Below are 13,013 nucleotides of genomic sequence, written 5' to 3'. Positions count from 1 at the left end.
ACTCTTAGAACTTCTCGGTAAATCTTGGATGTCGCTAATCTTTTAGTTAAGTTTGCGCATCAATTAAACTGAAGTTTATGGTCCGTCTTTAGTAGTTGCTTTAAAGTACAATGGTTGAGTGTCTGACACGAGGGCCACGGTTGGCTGGGTGAGGGATCATGATTAGCACCCATGATTACCAACAGCTCTAATATTGGTAGGTAATTCTTGTAGTTTGATGTTTTACCTACCGTAAAAAACAGTCGGTAAATCTTGGATGTCGCTAATCTTTTAGTTAAGTTTGCGCATCAATTAAACTGAAGTTTATGGTCCGTCTTTAGTAGTTGCTTTAAAGTACAATGGTTGAGTGTCTGACATGAGGGTCACGGTTAGCTGGGTGAGGGATCATGATTACCGACAGCTCTAATATTGGTAGGTAATTCTTGTAGTTTGATGTTTTACCTACCGCAAAAAACAGTCGGTAATCATTGAAAAACCATCGGTAATTTGATTACCTACTACAAAACAGTCGGTAATAATTCCTAGGTATCGGGCGGGTCGGTAATTTTTATTACAGACTGCCTAGCGGTAGGTAAAAATTACCGACTGCTCGACAGTAGGTATTTACCTACTAACCAGTGGTAGGTAATTATTATAATTACCTACCACTGATCAGTAGGTAAATACCTACCAGTAGTCGGTAGGTAAAAATTATCAGTAGGTGATATTGACAAAAGCTGTCGGTATTTTTAGGTCTCAAAAAAAAAAAAAAAATAGGAAACCAGCCACCAGAATGCCTGAATAGTATTCCGGTGCACCGATTTCCAACTGAGTTTTCCTATAGCCAAAATTTGATATTTCAACTTAACATAAACTACACTTTTGCAGTATTATTAATATGATAAAATTCACAATACAATGTATATCATATAAAAAATAACTTAGGATCTAAAAATCTAATAAAATCTACCAAACAATATACACTAATAAATGTCAGACTTATCTAAATTTTCTTTAAAAAAAAGTTGATTTTGAGTTCCTCCGTGTTGTTGCTGCTGCTGCTTGAGTACAGTACCCCGTCACATCAAATATTCGGTGCTGCTTCACTGCTTGAGTTCCTCATATCAAATTTTTGCTCGATTCCTTCAGATTTTCACCTACAACCAAAATTAAATTTCAACAACATAAATTATTGAGTTGTATGAAGAACAAAGACCACAATTATCACTCATATCCAAACAGTCCAAATTACAAACCAAAAAATTAAACCAACCAAACAGATCTGAACTAAATAAATCAACCTAATAAAAAAAAAATAAAAAAATTAACAACTGAAGCTCCTTGATTTTATTTGAATCCTTTACCTTTCATCTTCGCCCGACTAATTTGCCACAACAATTCTTTATTTGAATCTTTCTAGAATTTGAACTTTGGTTATCAAATTCAAGAAGAAAAACACGAGTATTAAGTAAAGAACATAGGAGGGGAAGAGATTAAGTGGAGATGAGAAAGTGAAAGAGGCCAAAGAACGAGAGGAAGATGAGGTGAGAGAAAATAGTGGGAGGCGGAGAGAACAAGAGAAGAAAGAATGTGATGTGAGAGGATGGAGTGGGAGGCGGAGAGAACAAGAGAATGTAGGGTTTTCTTTTTTATACTAGGATGATCAGTCGTATTCTAAAAGTTGAAAAAAGAATTACCTACTGCTATACGGTTGGTACATAATTTTTTCGGTCGGTAATTTCCGACTGTCAATTTTTTCGGTCGGTAATTTCCGACTGTAAATTAAGAAGTCGGTAATTTGTATATTACCTACCAATATTAGAGCTGTCGGTAATTTTTGGTAGGTAAAGTCCGGATTTCTTGTAGTGGCAGCTGCCTTGGCTTGCGAGTGCTGCGAGCAAGCAAGGCAGCTTGCCTTGCGCAGCGACGAGCCAACAACACAAAGGGGCAGCAGCGATGCTGCGGGTACGTGGGCGGGGCTGCGAGGTGCATGGGATTTGCTCGTGTGCCTCGTAGGCCACATCATGCAATGCTGGGCTGGGCGCAAGCCTATCCCACACATGCACACGAACAATTTTTTTGTTTGTTTCGTTGGGCTTGATCTTTACGTTTGCATTAAAATGGGCTAACGGGATAATTAATAATTATTTTATTTACTTGGGCCGGGCCTCGAGTTTAATTTAATATTTAAATAATTAATTATCCGGAATAATTATTGGTTTGAGTGGGATCCACTAAATGAAATTAAAAATGAAATAATTATTTAATTATTTTTGTAGGTCGCATTATTTTAATTAAATTCAATTTTAATTAGAATGAAGTCTAAAGATTAATAATTTGGAAACTGATTAATCTTTTAGGACGCGTTTATGTGAACGTGAATTTTAATTAATTCATGTAAATACTTGCATAATTAACATAATTAATTGGGTCATTCGTTTTAGCATACGAATGGGTGAATGCATAGAATGTATATTTTATGTAATGCAGGTACTCCAAGTGACTAGTATGGCCATTTAGGATAGTTAAATACGGTCTGCGAACCGTTCTATCTTTGAATGTAAAGTTTTAAATATGGTCTGCGTACCATGGAAATTTTGATGTAATTTTATTATTTTCAAGTATTTCTAAGTTTAGAACTTTAAGTTAGCAATTGAATGAAGATTCAAGACGATGCCAAGCTAACAAGATGGTGAAGAAGATTGGATGTTTCAAGACAAGATGTTTTGGGCCACACTAGTTCACCTATTATTTATGCACTTTATATATATATATTATGCTTGAATGAATGTATATTTTGCATGAATAGGTTGTTTTGTATGACTCGATTAGATTTAGTTCACTAAATAATCAAACCAACATAGAAACAACTAGGTCCAAAGAAATATTGAATTTAAAAATTTCCTTCCAAATCAAGCACTTACAAAAATCTAAGGATCTAACGTAGTAGGTTTACGCCAAAGAGAGGTGCTATATTAGTTGACTTAGATGGTAAGGCGTCCCAAAGGAGCACGTTGATTGTGGTTTAAACTCAAACAACAATGGCATTATGTTGTGGAAATGGGATAAATTATGGTATTAATTTATTAACCAAGAGTAATTTGGAATTACTAGCAATAGGTTTTGCTTACCTAGAATCTTAAACTACTTAAGACATGCCAAAGCTGCTTAAGGATTAGGACTTTTAGGATCTTGGAATCGTTTCATTCATTTTTGGACCATGTTTTGCTTTTGCATGAATGAAATGTTTAATAGCTTTAATGATTGCATGCTAGCTTTTATTTTAAAGTTATTAAGTTATGAATGGTTATTTATTGCGAATTCTTTTCAAATGTAGTAATCAAATGGCCGCATAAATAACAACAATCAAATCATCGGAAATTCTGGATGTCGAGTTAAACTTGACTAACTTTCTTGAATGGGAAAGGAAACTTATCGAAGTATTAAAAGTTAATGACATGCACTATGTCATTGAACAACCTTTTCCTAGCTATGATGCGCAGGATATGACTCTAGAAAGGTACAAAAGTTGGGCACTTCACAAGTACCTTGTCACGGAGTTTATCCTAAAGTCTATAGATTCCCCAAAGTTGGAGAGGGAGGTTCATTACTTTTGAGCCTCATTCTCTCCTAAGTCATCTTGGGGATAGGTGTCGTGCGGGGTTTCAACCCAAGTGCCAAACTGGTGGCAAAGGGGTTGATGAATTAGCTAATTCAATATGCAATCTCAAACTCATTACCCCACACAAGTCGTGCCTAGAGAACGAGCTTCTAGAGGCACAAAAGCGCATTTACTCAATCAAGATGGACAAAAACACACCAATTCGGTCTCATGTGGATATGATGTCTGGATTATTTTTCACAATCGAGAGACTTGGTGGTTCCGTCAAAGAGTCGATAGCTATCGCACTAGTGCTGAATTCTCTTCATAGGGATTATGAGGGGTTTAAGATGCACTATCTCTTTAATCAGAAAGAGAGCACATTCTATGAACTTGTGGAATTGCTCGAGAAATTCGAGAGGATCCTTAAGTTCAAGCAAGACCCTTTGAATGTGAGGTGCACCAAATTCAAGAAAGTATGCAAGGGGAAGATAAGCAAGGCTGGAACTTCATCCACTCCCGGAGGGCAACTGGCGCCTTCCAAGAGCAAGATGAAGAAAAATGCTTCTCCTTCAACATCGCAATGCTTCAATTGTAATGAAATTGTTCATTACAAGCGAGATTTCCCTAAACTAAAGGAAGAGAAGAAGGACGGAAACGTTGCTTCTCCTTCAGGTATGTATGTTATACATTGTAATCTTGCTAATTCTATTTCTTGGGTATTAGATACTGGTTGTGGCTCACACTTATGTTCCAATTCGCAGGGACTAAGGAGAAGTACAAGGCTTGATAAAGGCGAGATGGATCTACGCGTGGGAAATGGAGCACGGATTGCTACATTAGCCTTAGGATCTTATTTTATTTCTTTTCCTAGTGGTTTTGTTTTGGAACTAGAAAACTGTTACCATGTTCCTAGTATCACCAGAAACATTATTTCCGTTTCAAGTTTGGATTCTAAAGGTTTTAGTTTTCAATTTAAAGACAATAGTTGTTCTTTTGCTTTGAATGGAATGTTTTATGGTTCAGTGCGCACAACAAGAAAATGGTCTATATGTGCTAGATACGAGCAAACACATTTATAACATAAATACTAAAAAGGCTAAAACTGGTGATTTGGATCTCACATTTCTGTGGCATTGTCGATTAGGCCATATAAACACAAAGCGCATGGAATTACTTCAACGAAAGGGAATTCTAGAATCATTCATCTTAGAGACGATTGATCAATGTGAATCTTGTTTACTTGGCAAAATGACAAAGCAACCTTTCTCAAAAATGGGAGAAAGAACAAGCGAACTACTAGGGCTAATACATACGGACGTATGTGGGCCTATGAGTACGAAAGCTAGAGGTGAGTTCAGCTATTTCGTAACGTTTACGGACGATTTCAGTAGATATGGCTATATTTACTTAATGAAACATAAATCTGAATCGTTTGAGAAATTCCGAGAATTTCAAAATGAAGTAGAGAATCAACATGGCAATAAAATCAAAGCTCTAAGATGGGATCGAGGAGGTGAATATCTTAGCCACGAGTTTGATGACCATCTAAAAGAATGCGGTATTCTTTCTGAATTGACTGCTCCAGGGACACTTGAATGGAATGGAGTGTCGGAACGGAGAAACATGACCTTACTCGATATGGTCAGGTCAATGATGGGTCAAGCCGAACTTCCTTTACAATTTTGGGGACATGCGTTGCAAACTGCAGCACTCACACTGAATCGTGCTCCGTCAAAAGCTGTTGAAAAGACTCCATACGAATTATGGACTGGGAAACTTCCAAAGTTGTCTTTTCTAAAGATTTGGGGTTGCAAAGCATATGTCAAGCGATTAATTTCGGACAAGCTCGAACCAAAATCTGACAAATGTTTCTTCGTTGGGTATCCAAAAGAAACAAAGGGGTATTACTTCTACAACAAGTCAGACAACAAGGTATTCGTTGCTCGTGTTGGTGTCTTTTTAGAAAGAAATCATATTTCCAAATTGACAAGTGGGAGAATAATAATCCTCGAAGAGATTCGAGACGGACAACAAACCAAGAACTCTTTAAAAGCAGTTCAGGATGAAGAACCTCCAAGGTCTTTAGAAGAGCCAGTGGGAGTGGTTCCTCAAAACGTTGTTGCCCCTCGTAAGTCAAATAGAACTAAGGTTCAGCCGGACAGATGGACAAGCGTCCTCTTGACTGAAAACTTAGACATTCTCATATTAGATAGTGATGAACCTATAACTTACAAGCAAGATATGACGTGCCCAAGATCCACTAAATGGTTAGAGGCCATGAAATCTGAAATAGACTCTATGTCTGAAAATCAAGTCTGGGATTTGGTAGATTTGCCGGATGGTTCACACCTATCGGATGCAAATGGGTCTTCCAATTGAAGAAAGAAAAATATGGAACTGTATACATATACAAGGCTAGATTGGTAGCAAAAGGTTACATGCAAGTTCACGGCGTGGACTACGATGAAACCTTTTCTCTAGTCGCGATGCTTAAGTCTATTCGGATAATCCTTGCGATTAACGCGTTTCATGACTATGACATATGGCAAATGGATGTCAAAACTGCCTTCTTGAACGGTGTTCTTGAAGAGACTGTGTTTATGACGCAGCCGGAGGGTTTTGTCGATCAAAAGAACCAAAGAAAGGTATGCAAGCTTAAGAAGTCCATTTATGGACTAAAGTAGGCATCAAGGAGTTGGAATAAACGATTTGATGAAGCAGTCAATAAGTTCGGCTTCATCAAGAATCAGGACGAATCTTGTGTATACAAGAAGGTCAGTGGGAGTAAATTGCATTCCTAGTCTTGTATGTTGATGACATACTAGTTATTGGAAACGACATTCCTATGTTGGAGTCTGTAAAGACTTGGCTTGGAAAGTACGTGTTTCTCAATGAAGGACTTAGGAGAGGCACAGTAGATATTGGGCATCAAGATCTATAGGGAAAGATCTAAAAGGATGATTGGACTAAGCCAGAGAACTTACATTGACAAAGTGCTAGCTAGGTTCAATATGATGGAAGCCAAGAGAGGCCATCTACCCATGTCACGTGGCACATATCTAAGAAAGACTCAGTGTCCCAAAAATCTGATGAGCGTAGAAAGATGAGTGGAATTCCATACGCTTCGGCTATTGGATCCATCATGTATGCTATGATTTGTACAAGGTCGGATGTTTAGTTCGCACTCAGTGCAACGAGCAGGTACCAGTCAAAACCAGGTGAGGCACATTGGACTGCTGCCAAGAACATCCTAAAGTACCTGAAAAGGACTAAGGATCAGTTTCAGGTTTATGGTGGTACAGATGAGTTGATTGTTAAGGGCTATACGGACGCAAGCTTTCAAACCGACAGAGATGATTTCAGATCACAGTTTGGGTTTGTGTTCTGCCTCAACGGCGGAGCAGTAAGCTGGAAAAGTGCTAAGCAAAGCACTATTGCAGATTCTACAACTGAAGCCGAGTACATTGTTGCCTCAGAAGCAGCAAAGGAAGCTGTTTGGATTCGGAAGTTCATCGAAGAACGTGGGATTGTCCCCTCCATTAAAGGACCAGTGACTTTGTATTGCGGCAATAGCTGAGCCATTACCCAGGCAAAGGATCCTAGGAGCCACTAGAAGTCCAAGCACGTACTGCAGCGATTTCATATACTTCGAGAGATCGTTGAAAGGAAAGAAATCGAGATTACAAGGTTGGAACTAACGACAACATCGCGGATCCATTGACTAAACCGTTGCCACAAGCGAAACACAACGCACATGTAGCGACCATGGGAATCAAGCATGTTGGAGAATGGCTTTGATTTTCTAAGTTTTGGTTTAGAACATCTGTTAGATCTGTGTTTAAAACAATTGGTTTAACCATTTCATATTTATGAAATTTATTATTTTATATTCATTTAATTTTTGTTTAGTATTAAATGATAAGTCCATGTGATTCAAAACATTCAAATGCGATGTCAAGATGGATTCTTCGACAAAGAAACACCCATAAGTGAACTTGAATATTGAAGTCACAAAGGATCCCTAATCCAGGTCATTGAAAGGTGGACGACCAATGACTAATGTAGATTAGATTGCAAGTAGATTCTTTAGTTCTGTTTTTTGAAACTAAATTGTCTAGATGTCAAAATTTTTTGCATTGATACTTATTGGATCTTGTATCGGATTGACCATGAGAACACTTTAAGAGATTAAAGTCATGTCATAAGTAGTTCTCATTAATGGTGATTAGAACCATTCCTCAGAACATGAGCGATTATGTCTACTCGTTTGAGAATTAGTTCGCTTTGATGCTAGCTAAACGTCGCACCGTAAAAGGAGGCTATAAAAGCAGTTATTGGGCGTACTATGAATCAAATCGAGTGTTCATAGATTGCAAGAATGGATTGTCCTCCTATCTATGATACGATATGGTGTTGTTGTGTAACAAGGCCTCTCGGAGAGTTAGATACTATAAAATGCATGGCCGTGCTCAGAATGGTTAAGGCTTAACCTTCTGTAAAAGTTCAACAGTTGAGCTCTGTAATCTGAGAAACACTTCTGGACCTAATAAGGATGGCTTGGATCTTACCTTATGTTCAGTAAGTAACACTAAGTGACAAAGGAATGTGAATGCACACTTTTCTGAATGACAAGTGGGAGACTGAAGGAAATATGTCCTTCACCCAAGGTGCATTAAGTCTAATACCAAGGTTCATATTAATTGCGAACAATTAATTCAGTGAGATCAAGTGATCGGAACATGAGCTAGCTGGAGCAATGCTTCCAATCAGTGAGTTGTAATGAATATTAAGCTCACAACTTACTCTTGACTGAACCTACAAGGTCACTCCAATGTCATGTAACAGATCACCGGATTAAATGAATCGGAAATTCATTTAACACCTTTTCGGGAATTAGTTTTGGAAAACGTATTATATGATACGACCTTTCATCGGAATCGTATATCGTATCGTGAATATTCGTAAGCTGGGCGAAGCGACTAATCGTATCGTGAGACGGTGATTCATCGTATACAATACGATAAATAATAGTCGTAAGGTATTAGTCGCGAATACGAGGAGCATCGGAGCTGCCGGTCCGTCGAGCCAAGCGCGCAAGTGCGCAAGGCCCAACGAGCCAGCGAGCTCGCGAGCAAAGCGAGCAGGCCAGCCCATGGCGTGGCACAAGCGCGCAGCAAGCAAAAGCAACGCAACAACGAGCACGCGAGGCCCACGGCCCAGCTGCTCGGCTGTGCGCGCTGTGGGCTTCGGCCTGCAGCATGTAGGCTGTGCGCGGGTCAATGAGGCCGTGTATGCAAGTGTGGCCGGTCAAGCCTTGTCTTGGCTGGTTACACTAATATAATAATTAGTTATTATATTTTTCACACAACCCAATACTCATATAAGTTTTCCAGAAACCCTAAACCTAATTCTAATATTACGTTTTTCAGTTTTCTCTTTGTGAAAATTGTTCATCCCGAAAAGTAAAAACTCTTGAGTGATTGTCTAAGCTACGATTATCAAGACGGATCTGAATGCGTCGGTGAACCAAGTAGAGGAATAAAAAGTGGAGTTCTTTGTTCGTGTTCGTTGATACATTACTCGGGAAAACACGCTTCGAATGTAAGTTTGCTTAATCTGTGTTTTATACATGTTTCTTGGCTTTGGGGATTGTTCCGCACATGTTATGTATGTTTAACTGTATTCCCCTACAGAAAATACAGCAACCTATCAGGGATCTTGCACTGAAAGCACAAGTACCCCAATCTGCATCACAAAAGGTTGTGATGCTCAAATCACCATTAGAGAGATAAAATAATCCCAAATCAATTATTCATTTCAGGTACCTGATCACATGTAGAGTTACATACCAATGTGGCATCCTAGGACAACTCATGAACTGACTCAATTGCTGCACTGAGTAAGATATGTCAGGTCTGCTTAAGTTCAGGTAGAGCAACCTGCCTACCAGCCTCCTATATGCTTCTGCATCCTCCATGATCACTCCTTGATCCGTTGACAATTTGACATGTTGAGGAAAGGGGATTTGCATTCTTTGCAGTTTTCCAGCCCTGCATCCCTCACAATGTCCGTCACGTACTTTCTCTGATTAAGCATTGTTCCTTTTTCTGTCCTAGAAACTTCGAGCCCTAAGAAAAATCTCATTTCTCCTAGATCCTTGGTAGTGAATTCATCATCCAATTCCTTCTTTAGTTTTTCTATGAATTCAGCATCATCACATGTGATTAGTAAATCATCAACATATACTAGAACTCCACACATCTTCTCATTCTCTTCTTTTCAGAAAATAGAATAATCTCTCTTGGACTGGATGAAGTTCCTGTTCTTAAGGAATTTTGTCAGTTCAATGTTCCATTGTCTTGAAGCCTGCTTCAGACCAAGCTTCTCTTCAATTTACAAACCTTGCCTTTAGAAACATTTTTACATCCCTGAGGTGCCTTCATGTATTCATCTTCCTCTAGATATCCATGCAGGAATGCATTGTTGATATCTAGCTGATGTACTTTCCAATTCCTCAGTGTAGCCAAAGCTACCAACATTCTCACTGTAGCAAACTTTGCTATGTGAGAAGTTATGTTTGTAGTCTTTTCCTTTCATCTGTCTATCTCCTCTAGCCACTAGTCTAGCTTTCAACCTCTCAACAAAACCCTATTTGTTGATTTTTACTTTATAAAACCCACTTACTGTCAATGGCCTTCTTATCTGGTGGTAGAACCACCCATTCCCATGTTTCATTCTTCTCTAGGGCATCAAATTCCTCATCCATTGCCATTCTATAGCCTTCATATTTTTCTAACCTAGTTGGTTCCTCTACCTTCAGTGCATTGTTCAAGGAAATTAAGTAGTCAGGGGAATAATATTCCATATATGACAAGAGATGAGCAACAAAGGAAGGTGAGGTTTCTATTTTGTTCGCACTTGTGTTCCCAGGGATCTTATACTGAAATCCTTTCAGCTTTGAAGAAACTTGTCTTTCTCTGCTTGACTTTCTTACACTCCTCTCAACTGTTTCTTCCTCTCTTTCTTCCAAATTTGGTCTATTGGTTTCTTCTCCCTCTCCTATTCCATTTTGTTCCCCCCTCTACATCATCTGATTCCTCCATCTCTTTAATCTCAAGAGATTCTTCATCTCTCATATCTCCTTGTTCCTTTTTGTTCTTTTCCAATACAGGAACTTCATTCATCACCATTTTCATGTGATTCTCTTCACTAGGTTTTAATAAGAAAGGGAAAATATATTCCTTATGTTAGGTTATGATACATATGACAATTCATAAATCATGCGGAAAAACCATAAAGTCAGGAAAACATATTATTTACACATAATCATTTAGCATAGTTTAGATGCATACTCTTTGTTGCGTGCCTTCCCTAGCTGCGCCCGAACCGAACAAGAACAAGTCTTTAGGACTCCAAGTGTCGTCCCTCCGTAGATAGTCCACAGCACGTCCGGATCCGCCTTAAGATTGACCAACTAGAATCGCCCTTAAGGTACTCTGAATTTTCGGCACTTTATAGGCAATTGTATGACTGAATTTTGCTCTCAAAAACTCACTTTGAATACTTGAATGCTCTATGTAAATATGTGACCCTAGGCACGTATTTATAGAGTTATGGAAAAGGATTTGGAATCCTATTAGGATACTAATTTATTTAATTATAATCCTACTAGGACTCTAATTAAATAAACTAAATCTTTTAGGATTAGATTTAATCATATGACAAATCCCGGTAGCTTTAGGATTCGAGTAGCACACACACGCATGCACAGTAGCCCACGAGGGGCGCCATGCGCGCGCGCGCAGCCCACCAGCTCGCAGCCCACTGCCGCAAGCCCACACGCTGCCGTGGCCTTGGCGCGCGCTGGGCCTGCCTTGCGGTGGGCCTGGCGCAGCCTTGGCTGATGCGTTTGTGGCGCGCTGGCTTGCTGGGCGGTGGCCCGGCTTCGTGCTGGGCCTTCGTCTGGCAGGCCTCGTCCGATGCTAATTCGTACGATACGCTTCCGATTAATTTCCCGATTCCGGAATTCATTTCCGATACGAACAATATTCAATATTTCCGATTCCGGAATCAATTTCCGTTTCGAACAAATATTTAATATTTCCGTTTCCGGAATTATTTTCCGATTCCGATAATATTTCCGATTCTGACAATATTTCCGTTTCCGGCAATATTTTCGATTCCGGCAATATTTCCATTTCCGATAATATTTTCCGATACGTACCATGTTTCCGTTTCCGGCAACATCTACGACTTGGATAATATTTATATTTCCGATACGATCCATATTTCCGTTTCCGGCAATATCATCGTTTCCGGAGTATTCATTTCTTGCCTGTGACGATCTCAGCTCCCACTGAAACCAAGATCCGTCGATTCCGAATATCCATAGATGGAGTATTTAATGCCATTAAATACTTGATCCGTTTACGTACTATTTGTGTAACCCTACGGGTTCAGACAAGAGTAAGCTGTGGATTAATATCATTAATTCCACTTGAACTGAAGCGGCCTCTAGCTAGGCATTCAGCTCACTTGATCTCACTGAATTATTAACTTGTTAATTAATACTGAACCGCATTTATTAGACTTAACATTGAATGCATACTTGGACCAAGGGCATTATTTCCTTCAGTCTCCCACTTGTCCTTAGGGACAAGTGTGCATTTCCTAATTCCTTTGTCGCTCGATGCTTGCTCTTGAACATAAGGTAAGAGTTGTCATCCTTATTATGTCCAGAGGTGTTTCTCGGTTTCAGAGTTCAACTGATCAAATAAACAGATAATCATAGCCTATGATTCATCCGAGCACGGCCATGCATTTCACAGTTTCTAGCTCTCCGAGTGGCCTTGTACAACTTTTAAGCATCTCATCCCGATTTATGGGAGGACAATCCCAATCTTGCGATCTTGAGATTAGACTTTGTTTGATAGGTGATTACCTGAGCGTTGCCTTTATAGCCTCCTTTTACGGTGCGACGGTTGGTCAACGTCAAAGTAACCAGTTCTCAAACAAGTAATCTCAAATCACTCAGGTATTGAGGATTTAGTGTCGAATAATTTTAATGAAATTTACTTATGACAGATTTTCATCTCTTACAGTAAAGTTTCATAGGTCTTGTCCGATACTAGTCTTCCCAAAGTAAGTATCTATGCAAATGATTATGACATTGCCATGTCCACATAGTTCAAGAAACAGAACTACTAGTCATCTTGCATTCTAATCGTCTAACGTTTTCTATGCGTCCAATTTTATAGAAAACTCCAACTAGGGACCATTTTCAACCTTTGACATTCAAGTTCACTTGATAGACATTTCTTAGTCACAGGACTGGTCCTGACAGTCTATCTTGAATATATCGTCAAATTGAAGGGACTCATCATTTAATACTAAACCAAGATTAAATTGAATATGAAAATTCATTTCATAT

At 39.0% G+C, this 13,013-nt stretch overlaps 1 long non-coding RNA gene across 1 annotated transcript; it reads right to left on the bottom strand.

The window, feature by feature from the left end:
• Nucleotides 1-843: 843 nt before the first annotated feature.
• LOC110777802 (uncharacterized) lies at nucleotides 844-1,925 on the bottom strand. Its single transcript, XR_002530582.2, has 2 exons — nucleotides 1,344-1,925; nucleotides 844-1,136 (listed from the first exon to the last, which is right to left on the bottom strand). It is a non-coding gene; the product is annotated as an uncharacterized lncRNA (long non-coding RNA).
• Between the last annotated feature and the right edge of the window lie 11,088 nt (nucleotides 1,926-13,013).

Source organism: Spinacia oleracea, chromosome 1 (genome assembly GCF_020520425.1).
Source record: "Spinacia oleracea cultivar Varoflay chromosome 1, BTI_SOV_V1, whole genome shotgun sequence".
NCBI lineage: Eukaryota > Viridiplantae > Streptophyta > Magnoliopsida > Caryophyllales > Amaranthaceae > Spinacia > Spinacia oleracea.
Note: the sequence above shows the minus strand (reverse complement) of the source record. Positions and strands in the feature narration are given on the sequence as shown.